Source organism: Genypterus blacodes, unplaced genomic scaffold (genome assembly GCF_046128005.1).
Source record: "Genypterus blacodes isolate CSIRO-AG114 ecotype Tasmania unplaced genomic scaffold, CSIRO-AGI_Gbla_v1 ptg000070l_1, whole genome shotgun sequence".
NCBI classification, from domain to species: Eukaryota; Metazoa; Chordata; class Actinopteri; order Ophidiiformes; family Ophidiidae; genus Genypterus; species Genypterus blacodes.
Genome location: NW_027466880.1, coordinates 3592803 through 3605869, shown reverse-complemented (window position 1 = coordinate 3605869; position 13067 = coordinate 3592803).

The following is a 13067-nucleotide window of genomic DNA, read 5'->3' as shown; positions in this document are numbered from 1 at the left end:
GTGTGGAGGAATACGCATTGGACAGAAACTGGAACTGTCCGTGGTCCTGAATTTAAATGTCTAGCCGTCGTCCTCGTACTGAGTCTGTTTAGTTCAGTTTGATGCACGCACGCACGCACGCACGAACGCACACACACACACACACACAGACGGGGGTCAGTCTGTGTTACGTGGTTGTTTATGTGATTGCAGTTTTTTTATGATAAGATGATCAAATATCAGTGCACCGCCTGTCGATGCTGCAATACCGGCGCAACTCCCACTTAGCGCATGTCAGGGGACACACCGACAACCCTTCTTCTGGTTTTTGCTTAGACTTAAAGTCGCGCCTCTCATGCGGTGTCAACAAAACACCAAAAACGCCTTGATTGACTGAATTTGCTGATCGGGAGCCACGTGTGTCCCAGCACTGCTGACGAGGAGGAACACATCAGAACGTATCGGATACTCTTCACCTTGGGTCGTTAGCAGACATCGACCTCCTCTAAGTCTTAACGACTGCAAATCCTGCGCAAAGCAATCAATCGCCATCAACACACTGGAATATTCCAGGGATGGAATAATTGATAGGCTGTCTCCTGGTGCGTAACGGAGAGGCGGCGGTGATTAAATCCTGTTTAACATCCCGGTGAGGGGTTGAGGGTGGGTTTAGATTTACACCTCGGTGAGTGTACAGAAGGCACACTCAAGTATTGATATCGAGACTGGGTTTGAAACGTGATCAAAGAGCGCAGAGCAAGGTGCGCCACGGTGTGATGAGGAGGGTCATCGACTCAAAATAGCTGTCAATCACTCAGCAAACGTGACAGATTGTGGAGTGATTGACACATGCACGCACGCACGCAATCAATACTTTCAATTGATTATTGTAATGTAATGATGAACTTAATTGACCTCATAAAGATGTATATGTTATACTACACTGCTCACATTCTGCCACTTCATTCGTTTGACACCCAATATTTACGGTCAATAAAGGACCAAATGTGTAATTTTTGGGCTGAGAGTTCCGTTTATTCACATTGGAACTTCTATTTGTTTGAGCGTTTTGTCCATTCCAGTGGAGTAATCTGTTGTATTCTGCCTAATTTTTTAGACTCTTGATAGAAGGATTAAGTACAAAACAAACTGTTGAAAGTGGACACGTCATGTGTTCAACGCAAGAGAAACGCGGCTCGGGAGGACGAAAGTTCATTGTTCACCAGGAACAATGAACTTTTTCTAGCCCGGAGTCTCTCTCTCTCTCTCTCTCTCTCTCTCTCCACCCCCCCCCCCCCCCCCCGCCCCCCCACCCCCCTCGCCGCTCTCCTGTCACCGTCATTACAGCACAACCCCCCCTCCATCCTTCCAACCCCCCCTCCTCCATCCCCTCCTTTCTTAACCTTCCGAGCTTCTTGTAAAGTACATGACATCAGTCAGGAAAGGAGGGGGAGGGGGAGGGGGAGGGGGCAGGGGGGGGGGGGGGGGGGGCACCCGATGAGATGGTGAGCTGGGCGGGCGCTGTGTTGCACGTGTTCTGAATGGGGAAGACGCGGGGCTCGCATCGCATTTCTCATGTCCAATCGATCCCCGCTCGGGAGGAGCGACGGGAGAGCGCAACTATCACTCCCGCATCACCGTACCATCACTCTCATCAGCATCTCTCCGGCGGCTGGAACACCTCCGTCTTGACCGTCGCTTGGAGAGGATGAACTTATGTGGAGTGCTCACCTAAACACCGACCCGGCGTCTCTTTTTGGAGGGACTTACGCACTTTTGATGACTTTCTCCTCTGTCTGGTTTTTATTGAGATGGGACCCGACAAGGTGACGGCACATTGGACTCTATCGTCGCTATTGCACAACTCGTGTGTTCTCACCCGGCTCCTGGGGGCTGGTGTTCCGGCGCGGCTGTAGCCCCCATCCATCCATCCATACACACGCACACACACACACACACATACGCACCCGACACTCGCCTTCAGTGTTTGTGCACTGGCTCAAAGGATTTCCCCGTGTGGTCTGGAAAACCAAATCGGTGGAGTTGAAGCAGAAAGTGGGAGAGAAAAGACACCCAAGAGCTCCATCTGTCCTGGAACCTTACAATTCCCCCATCATGTCATCGAGTTTATAGATTTGGGTAAGATGGTGTTTTATGTTTTAATTCAAAGTCTGGATTGAATTGGTATAGATCTATCAATTCATCAATCTTGTTTATTTTGTGGTGGGTGCACGGTCAATGCAGGTGTGTGCGGGGAGGCAGACTTCAGCTGTGGGGACATTTTTCTCCGTGGGCAGCGGGGAGAGAAGGGGTGGTGACCGGTTGACTGACTCGCTAAGCGACTGCCGCGCAGAGAGAGCAACTTTGATGTTCTCGGCAGGCGAGATCGAATGCGCCGAGGAAAAGAGCGGAAGGATTCTTCCACCGAGACCTGCAACCTGGTCTCCAAGTGACTCCGCTCCCCCCTGGACGCGTGATCACCCCGCGTTTACAACAGAGACGAACGTTAAAGTCCGTTTTCCTCGCAGACTGAACGTATAGCGGCGCGCTGTGTAGGTGAGGAGCGGAGCGCAGGGGAGGTAGCTGAGATTGATGCAGTGTTCGCGGCCGGGAGGTTAACTAAGCGATCGGTTGTTAAGCACAGTATTGAGCGATCTGTGATCCGCTGACCGGGCGCTTTCTTTTTCTCCGCGGGATCTTAATCGCTTTGCATGAATTTCGGTTCGGTGGAGGAGAGACCGAGGAGCGGAGGGTGCGGAGCTCTGACACGCAGAGGGAGGAATGAAGCAAGGAGCCGCCGGGACAGATTGCGCACGGAGGAGGGGAGGGAAGCGCGTCGCAGAACCTATTGGGCAACTCACTCTGTTTGCGCGCACACACACTCACTCAAGCACACACACAACGTGCTCCCCTCCTCTCTCTCTCTCTCTCTCTCTCTCTCTCTCACACACGCACACACACACACACACACACGCACACACACACACACACACACACACACACACACACACACACACACACACACACACACACACACACACACACACCATGGGGAAAATTACTTGGTGCATGTTAATGGGCTCAGTAATGAGACCCCACCCCGATCGTGTTGTAATTGTTCGTCATCCTTGTCTCTACGCCCCCCACCCTCTTTCTCTCTCTCGCTCTCTTGCTTTCTCCACCACACACTCACTGCAATTTCGCACTGTATTGAGAGAGCGTAAGTATTTCCCTATTGTTTTAGTGTGGGTCTGGGCGGTCAGGACGTGTTGAGAGAGAGGGAGAGAGGGCGAGAGGGAGAGAGGTCGGTTCAGGTTTTTAATGCTCATTGACAGTCACATTAACACAGCAGCAGCATTCTTAATCCTGGGGAGATTACTCTCTCCACCCCCCCACCCACCCACACACACACACACACACACACACACACACACACACACACACACACACACACACACACACACACAGGTACAGGCACACACACTGCTATATGTGCTGTTCTGTCTGCAGTAGATTGCTTCTCCTCTAATTGTGTCACTCTGTGTCGTCCCATTTTCCCACTGCAGCTGAACAGACACACACACACACACAAACACACACACACACACACACACACACACACACACACACACACACACACACACACACACACACACACACACATTCACTCACTTGGCAATTACTCCTCAATCCCACTGCACACCCTCATGTGGACTCCCAGTAAATCCCGGGAGTGGGACCGCCTGTGTCCTCAGAGGGCCGTCCCTATGCTCTACAGAGAGACGCTTGGGATGACCGTCTGGGGGTGAGGGGCGCTGGGGATTGTGTGCATAACACCCGAGAGTAAAGAGGTAATGGACAGCATGTGGGCGTGTCTGTCTGTCTATATCTATCTATCTATCTATCTATCTATCTATCTATCTATCTATCTATCTAATTAATACACACGCGCACACACACACACACACACACACACACACACACACACACACTATGCAACAGATTGGAGATCCCCCCCCCCCCCCCTCATGCGTTGGCATTAACAAACTGACTGTGATGAATGGAAACTTCCCAGCTGCAGAGGAGAGAGAGGGGGAGAGAGAGAGGGCGAGAGAGAGAGAGAGAGAGAGAAATATTCTTTAATGTCAACGTGCAGAAAGATGGGGAATGGCTCCTCGTTTGTTGTCCAGGGTCGTGTTTCATCTTCGGCAGCTTCTGAGTGTATGGAGTCAGAGAACATGAGGCTTCATTGCAGCAGCAGCAGCAGTGCAAGATGAGTTCACACATAATCCACTCTGCCATCGATGCCTTGCTTCGTGGCAGGCAGACGAGGGCATGAGGCCGACGGACAAAGACGAAGACATTAACTCAGTGTGTGTGTGTGTGTGTGTGTGTGTTTGTGAGAGCATTGATTTGTGTGCATGTGTGACGCTGTGTGTCAGACAGGGGTCATGACCTATGGTGGTAATTTATGATATCGCACTGATCAGTTGAATACAATCTGTGGAATTACACACACACACACACACACACTCAACTCTGAAACAGACGGACAGATAAAGGTTTTTCAGATTCTTGCTTTTGTGAAATGTAAACGTGCTTTTTCTTTATTAATGTGTTAGTCTTTTATTTTGTCACAAACTGATGCAAATAACACAAATACACTTTCGAACAAAACATTATATGCATTCATTAAACACAGTGAGGATTATGCACCAAATCCATTACCACAGCAGAGTGAGAGTCAAGAAGAGAGGAGAATCTAACGGCTGCATCGTTGTGTTTATATAGATGATGATCACTTCTCCCTCTTTCAAAATCTAAAGTCTCCACAAAGCAAAGGTGATGAAGGTGACTGTACACTTTAAATCAAACCGCCAGGCCCCAAACCTCAGAGCCGTGTGTGTCTTTGTCCTCCTGCCGGTGTGCCAGCAGCGCTTGCTCTCCTCACACTGTCCACATTCTCTCTAATTTCCTCTCAGAGATTTCTGCTTTGACTGACAGCTCGCACCCTCACGTAGCCCCCCCCCCCCTGCCCCTGCACCTCGCCACCCTCTGCCTGGGGCCCCGCAGTAAGACACCACAGCCACGCTTGAAACAAATACATTGCGAGGCTCATGTGTGATTCTTCGTTAGGACTCCATCGCGCTCCCGCTTATTTATCGTATTTGTTACATCAATCGGGAATTTGTTGCTGAATTCATACAAACTTACATTTTTCATTTTCAGCGATGGGAATTCAGAAATATGATGTCGTTGTCACCTGTCTTTATCTAAATCTCAAAATAATGCCACTGGACTCCTCTCAAGGTGATTCTCTCCGCCGTTCCAACTCACTCTGACCATGACAAATCTCCCTAAGTGATCGTAATGATGGTAATTGAACGGGCACAGCTTCTTCCCACCGTGATCTATCTATCACCTTGGATGCAATCTGCTGTTTCTGCCGGTGTGCGTGTGTGTGCGTGTGTGTATGTGTGCAGTATTTGTGTGCGTTCCTGTCTACGTGTGACAGAGCGTCCCCCGTTTGCTCCTCTCTGGCAGCTGGCAGATGTGCCGGTAACCATCAGCAAAAGTGAATCTGTGTGTGTGTGTGTGTGTTTGTAGAACGTAGCAAAAGGCTCTCAGCACAGATTGCGGCGTGGATACGGTGTGAACTTGGGGAGTGGAGGTGATGGCGGTGGCAGAGCCTGGGGCGGTCACCGCAGCAACCCCACACACACGCATAGGGGATTAATCCTATGGAATGCAGATGATGAAAGGGGGGAACCGATGGAGGAGGAGAGAGACAGATGACATCTCGGTGTGAATGAAAAGCTTTGACAGAGTGTGTGGCGAAATGTGGCAGAGGACTGTGTGTGTGTACATGGGTAGATCTGCGTATGTTTGTATGTATGTATGTTGGAGGTTATGGCTTCGTAATAAAAACAGTAGGCAGCGTTGGTCGAGGGTCACATCCCCACTGTACCTCAGCCTCCCATGGGGTCATTTGCCTGGAAGTTGAGGTGATTATTATTTTGTGCGTGTGTGCGTGTGTGTGTGTGTGTGTGTGTGTGTGTGTAGATCATGCATGTACAGGTTTTATGTGTAAACGTTTCTGTGTCATATCTGCACTTGATATTCTTGTATGAAGTGTGCTGGTGCAGCGAGAGAATGTGTGTGTGTGTGTGTGTGTGTGTGTGTGTGTGTGTGTGTGAGGGTTTTAGGTCCTGCTTGGTGAAATGGTGTCATGCTCCGGAGACCCACAGACAAATTAATTCACTTATTGACACTGCTGACACGTCTCAGTGACTCTGTAAAATGAACAATTGATCAAGCCTCCCCCCTTTCTCTCTCCCTCTCTCTCTCTCTCTCTCTCTCTCTCTCTCTCGCTTCCCCCCTTTTTCTACCATTGCCACTCTGTCCTCGGTTGGTCCATTGACAGATGTGCGCTCCTCATCGGGTAATTCCTATAATCATAAGTGTCAGCACCAAGCCATTATAGCAGCACATGATTGTGGTCATCAAGATGTAGGATTTGTCTGCATGCTGGAGCGTTGGCAAGAGAGACATGGAAGCAGGAGCTTCTGAAGTCTTCTGCCTGTGCCAAGATCAAGGAATCACCACGGCTACAGGGAAACCAAATAGAGCTCCACATCCAGGCTGTTTACTTTCCATTCATCACAATTTGGACACAATGAATGACCACAGCACAGGAGTGACCGACCAGGCAGGGCCTCAGCAGCCACAGCACGAAAAGTCAAGTCAACGAATTAAAAACACACACCCGCAGACACACTTTCATCCTTTTTTAACTTATTCTCATCCCTTTTTCTTTGTGCAAAAAAAAGCTGCAGGGCTCAGCGAGCGAGCACGTGTGCAGAAACACACTGTGTCCTTTTCAATGCACATTGAGCCGTCGTCGCCCTCCCCTCCTCCTCTTCCTCCGCACTCTCCTCCTCCTCTGCTGTGGTATAGGTTTCTCTCTTCTACAGATTGGGAAGAAACAATGGATGACAGAAAGTGAGAGAGAGAGAGAGAGCGGGATGTAAGGGAACCTTCAGAGACAATGGGTTAAAAGAATAGAAGTAGAGAGAGGCAATGTGAAGGATGGAAGAAGGCCTTTAAAGGAGTGGAAACACATACTGTAATAAAATAACATCTTATCTAAATAAGCACACCTGACGTGTGTGCACCTGTGTGGGAAATCACATTTTCACAAGACCTCACAGTTCAGCATGCGGAAGACGGAGCGCTCTGAGCAGAGTGGGATGTAAAGATCCAGCATCCCAAATCACAGCGTTTAGGTTTTTATAACTGAAGCCTTGCCAGCGAGAATAAGAGCAGAGGGCAGAAGAGCAGGGACACTGCAGACGCTGACTTGTGTGGCGCGAGGAAGACCATCATCCTGTGTGGAGCGAGGAAGACCATCATCCTGTGTGGAGTGAGGAAGACCATCATCCTGTGTGGAGCGAGAAGGACCGTCAGCCTATGTGGAATGTTAGGGGGATGTAGACTGTCACAAATGTGTTAAACAGAAGTGAAGCTTTGGCATTATACCTTGCCAACCATCTGGCTGCCCTTTATTGCATTATAAGAGTTGTATAGGCATTATAGGCCAGTAGACCCATAGCCCAATATTGTCTCAAAGGGCTTTATAGGCCCACAACATCAGGAAATTCCCGAAGCAATTCCCCCTCCATGAACATCCGAGTGTGCGATAGGAACTTCCAGTGGGATTATACAAAAGTACAATAAAGCATGAAGAGCAGTAAACACAAACAGGCATTTAGTAGGAAACTCTCCACTTATAGACGATGATCTCGTGCCCATAGGTTTATCATATTACAGCTTAAGTGAAAAATAGTTATACTCAAGTACTTATTCAGTACAATCTTGAGGTACTGGAACTTACTTCATGTTGTGCTACTCAACTGTTTCACATTTCTACTGCACTGCATCACCATGAAAGTTATTTTTCATTACATTACGATCATTTTGGCAGACGCTTTTATCCAAAGCGACTTACATGACATCATATTACCACCCTTCGCAGAGGGGGGAGCAATTGAGGGTTCGGTGCCTTGCTCAGGGGCACCTCGGCAGGGACTCGAACCGGCAACCCTCCGGTTCTTAAGCGGAAGCTCTACCCACTCGACTACTGCCTCAGCTGTAGGTTTTACATCCAAAACGTATAATAGAAGGATCAAATATTGCTGTTGTCAGGTGAATAAAATGTATCTCAGCCTTGTTTGAGTTTATTTTCAAAATGGCAGAGAACTCAATTGAGAATGGAGTTTACAGTCATAATAATACTGACATCATGATAACTATTACTTTTCAACCTTGAGTTAATTTTTTTTTCAATTTTTTCAATTTTCTTTTATTATAGGGTTTAATTTTATTTTATAATTTGACTGCATCTGCTGTGATATTAAGTGATGTGATTCATGTACTTCTTCTACTGCTGGTGAATGTTTATAGCTGTAATTTGCATGTATATACTGTAGCTCTGTAGGCTTCTGTTTGCTGTCCTGAGTGTTTTGTGCGTGTGTGTGTGTGTGTGTGTGTGTGTGTATTGGGACATGGACTCAGAATCCCTGGAGTGACTGGCCACCTGCTTTGACACATGACACATGTAGTGGGAGTCTGATCTGAGGGGTGTGACAGACAATCCACATCCACAGACACTGACATAGACACACACACACACACACAAACGCTCACACACTCACTCAGGCCTCTTTCACTCCTTCTTCTCCCCACCTGGCTGTTCCACCAAATGTTGCATCTATGACTTAATTGCTTCTTGGTTTATCGGTGGCGAACACAATGCAGTGTGTGTGTTTTGGGGAATTGGATGGATGGTAGTAAATAGGTGAGAGTGTCTCTGCAACAAAAACACTGTGGGAATAAGACATTTGTGTACCTTACTTACAAATAATAATATAGTGACACAATTTATCAGCTCGTACACACATACACAAACGCACACGCGCACACACACGCATGCACCATGAAACTTCCATTTGTAAGGCGAGGATGGAAAGTGGCCGGGATACAATCAGAGCTCTGCCCGTGTGTGTTGGGTTTATTTGCAGCAGACCGCAAACAGCGGGAGATGACAGAGGCAGAGACGCTCATCTGCTTACTGATAAAGAGACGAGACGAGAATGAAAGACGGAGAGAGTGGAGAGAGAGTGATGGAGAGCAACACGGATGGATGGAGAGCAGAAGAGAGGAAGAAGCAAAGAAATTGAAAGTGGAATGTGATTCAAAAGTGTGAGGAGGCTCTGGCTTTTTGAACGAATGCTGGTGTACTAATTTGAGGTGGTACATGAGTATGTTTGTGTATGCGTGTGCTTGTGTGTGTGTGTTTGCTAACGCTGTCTATCTGTCCAGTGACCCCAAGGGAAATAGCAGCAGATACATCACACACAATATTGTGCACACCTGCAGAAAACCCGAGATGCTTCATGTCAGATTTCCACCACAGTTGTTTTTTTTTGCTTTCGGGTGTTTCATTTTAGTATCTTTGCACTATTTTACACCAATATATATTTTCGTCTGCTCGGCCTGCGTCTGGGCACGCAACAACAGCATGCTGGGGCGCTGGTGTGATTGTTCTTTGGGTCCTGACTCTGACTCACTCTCCCTATCCACACATGCACAGCAGGGAGTCAAGATCTCTACAAATGTCATTATTTTCAATCTTTAAAAAAACCCCATAAATACTTACAGAAGAAGTGTCCTGAGAAACCTTTAAAAGAGAAAGCCATACTGATGAAATGAGTTTAGGGTTGCTAGTTTAGGTGTAGGGATCCAGAAGAAGCAGAATGGGTCATTAAGTTTTTTATAAATGTAATTTCAGGTAAATAGACAGTAACTGGAATCATGCAGGTACAAAAACAATGCAAAATACGTGATATTTAATTTAGGGTCAGTATTGTTCTCACGTAACTGCACATTAATACGTCGGTCTCACCCTAATGCGCATTTGACACAAGCAGCTTGCAGCTCTCTTACGAAGTTGGAACAAACAATGTGCCGATGATGTGCCGTTCCAAGTGACGGTGGAGTTAAACCCGGCCCAGAAATACAAAGAGAGGAACAACATTGTGAGGATTCAAATTAGACATCAAACATAATTTGCATGGAAGTACCAGTGTGTGTAGTTCATGTCACATTGTTCTTCATCGGTAGATTTGGGATAATTGTTGTTTACAAGTGAAAAATGTTGCCTCAGTTTAGAGCAAAAGGAAGGAAGTTTAGAAAGTGCCCACCAATTCACACACTTTTAAGAATACCTTGTCACCATTTGAAATGCTACCTGATAATGGTGCTAAACACGAGGTCAGGGGTCACCAAAATCATTGGAAATCTTTGACAGGGATTGACTGACACAGACACCGACAACCTTTGACCCTCAAAATCAAACAAAATGTCCACGTGCTATTAAATGTTAAATAGACCTGAGGAGGCCAAGAAAACATTTTTGATTCTATTACTTACCCGCCAACAGCGCCACCACCAACCAGGCCAACCACTCCAGTCCAATGTGCCAACAAAGTCTCAAGGAAATGGATTTGTAACGATTGTGAAGAAATCCTGCTGAGGAACAGGCTAAACCTTTTTGGCAGAGTTTAAACACAAAAAATGATTTCTGTAGCACTTTTCTGCTATAAAATGCAACTCAAATTGCATTTTGTTTGACGTGGAAATGTGATGGATCATTAAGAGAGGCTATAAACAAACATTAGGAGACACATTAGGTGAAAGCACAGACAGGCAGACAGACAGTTTGATAGATAATGTGATGCACAGTTTGATGTTGTGGCTTTACACTCTAATAGTCTGTGTCGTGTCTACCTTCCTGTTTTGAATCAGTGGACCGTTACATGCTACGCAGGTCTTGCCGTAGTTTCAGGGATGCTGTTTGTCTTCGGTTGGTGTTTTTGAGGGTGAACTTCCTGTTTCCATCATATGCATGTTACTGACTAGAAGCAGAGTGTGTCACTAACACAGGAGGCATGTCACTGTTTTAGATTTGATGTGTACAACGTCGTTTCATCAGGGGGGAAATGTAATGTTGCAATCGGTATGATTGTGTGTGTGTTTGTGTGTTTGTGAGATTGCTGATGGTGGCAGATGATGCTGTTTGGATGCAGGTCACACCGATATATTTGCGGCCGAGGTGGGGTAGTCTCGTTGCATGTCAATGAGCCCCCGTGTCACTCCAGTGTGATTACTGCGAGAAATGACACAAATACAGGGTTGGGGGAGAGAGAGAGAGTGAGAGAGAGAGAGAGAGAGAGAGAGAGAGAGAGAGAGAGAGAGGATGTCACAGGAGGGATCATTTTAGTAAGAGTGAGATTTGATGTTCTCAGATCATCTTGAGCATGTTTCGTTTGGTAATTCTCTCTCTCTCTCTCTTGCTCTCTCTCTCTCTCGCTGTGTGTGTGTGTCTGTGTGTGTGTGTGGGTTTGTGTGTATGTGTACTTATCGCTGCCAAATCCGAAATCCAACAACTTCTCACAGCTATGATGACCAGCTGAGCCCTCACACACCTCTGCCTCCTCCACTTATTGCCCCTGGGACACTCGAGGGCCGTTTCTCTCCCTCACATTGCACATTTTGTATGAACACATATGTTATCCTCTGATACATTAAAGCAAAACTGTGCGCTTATGCCCTTTCTTTCACTCTTTCACAAGGGTAGAATGTGGACTGTGTGTGTGTGTGTGTGTGTGTGTGTGTGTGTGTGTGTGTGTGAGAGACCCAGTAAGGTAGCAAAATCGCTGTGACTGATGAGACTGTTTGTCCCTTAAGTCCTGATGGGAATAAGCTGCATCTGGAGACCACACACACACACACACACACACACACACACACACACACACACACACACACACACACACACACACGTGAATGCACTCACACACTATTGTGTTGTTTTAATGAGTGTATCGGAGAACAAAGCTGATAAAAATGCATGCCATGGCCCAGCCTTTAGAAAGAGAATAAGAAATGGGCTACTGTGCTTCCATGCAGCATGCCTAATCACCACACACACACACACACACACACACGCACGCACGCACGCACGCACGCACGCACGCACGCACGCACGCACGCACCGCACATGCACACCACATACTTTCACATAATGTAAAAAAATTGACTCCACAGACACACACAGTCACACTCACAGATATATACACTGAGCAGGTAAACACAAATGCACACTGACTCACACTGCACAGAAACCTTCTGACTGTCACTGCATTTTAGTATTCTCTGTGTGTGTGTATACATTCAAACACATCCTCTTACGTGTGTTTGTATCACGTCCTTATAACATTTTCTTTCATCCTTTTTTTTATTTTCGTCCCTCTTACCATGACTCAAATTCACAGATTATCCAAACAGTCTTTCTGATTTACGGAAACATAATTCATTGTTGTCACACTCCCTCTTCTGTGTGTCCCTGTCTCTGTCACTTCTCCAAGCGCAGAAATCTGCTCTTGATTCTCGCCTGTCTGTGTGCTTTGTTCGCCACTAGGGGGCAGTGGCACCACGCGGTTGGTGCTGACAGGTTCCTGGGAAGTTTCTGAGCAGAACAGCAACCGAGCAGAATCTCAATGAGCTCATGATGAATAATGAAGGTTTGAGTAGGGGAGAACAACATTTTGTTGTTAATGTGAATCTGTTGTCTTTCATTTAGTCTGTGGAGTTGGTCCCTTTGTAAAGAAAGGTGTGTTGACACACTCTTGCAGCGGTAAGGTAATTTACTCTGTTTGTGTGTGTGTATGTGAGACAGAGTGTGTGTGTAAAAGTGTCGATGCTTCAGAAACTGTCACTCAGCTGTAATTACAGAGAGTCTGTGTGTGTGTGTGTGTATGTGTGTGTGTGTGTGTGTACATGGGTGTAGAAGGCATACTTCAGTATATGGTTTGTTAGATCATCTGACTTGTAACTGGCGAGTGTTTCAGCAAGTGAGACCATTCTGCATGTTTTTCCTCATTTTAGTTAACGCTGTGTATTGTTTGTGTCCATCTGGGCGTGTGTGTGTGTGTGTGTGTGTGTGTGTGTGTGTGTGTGTGTGTGCA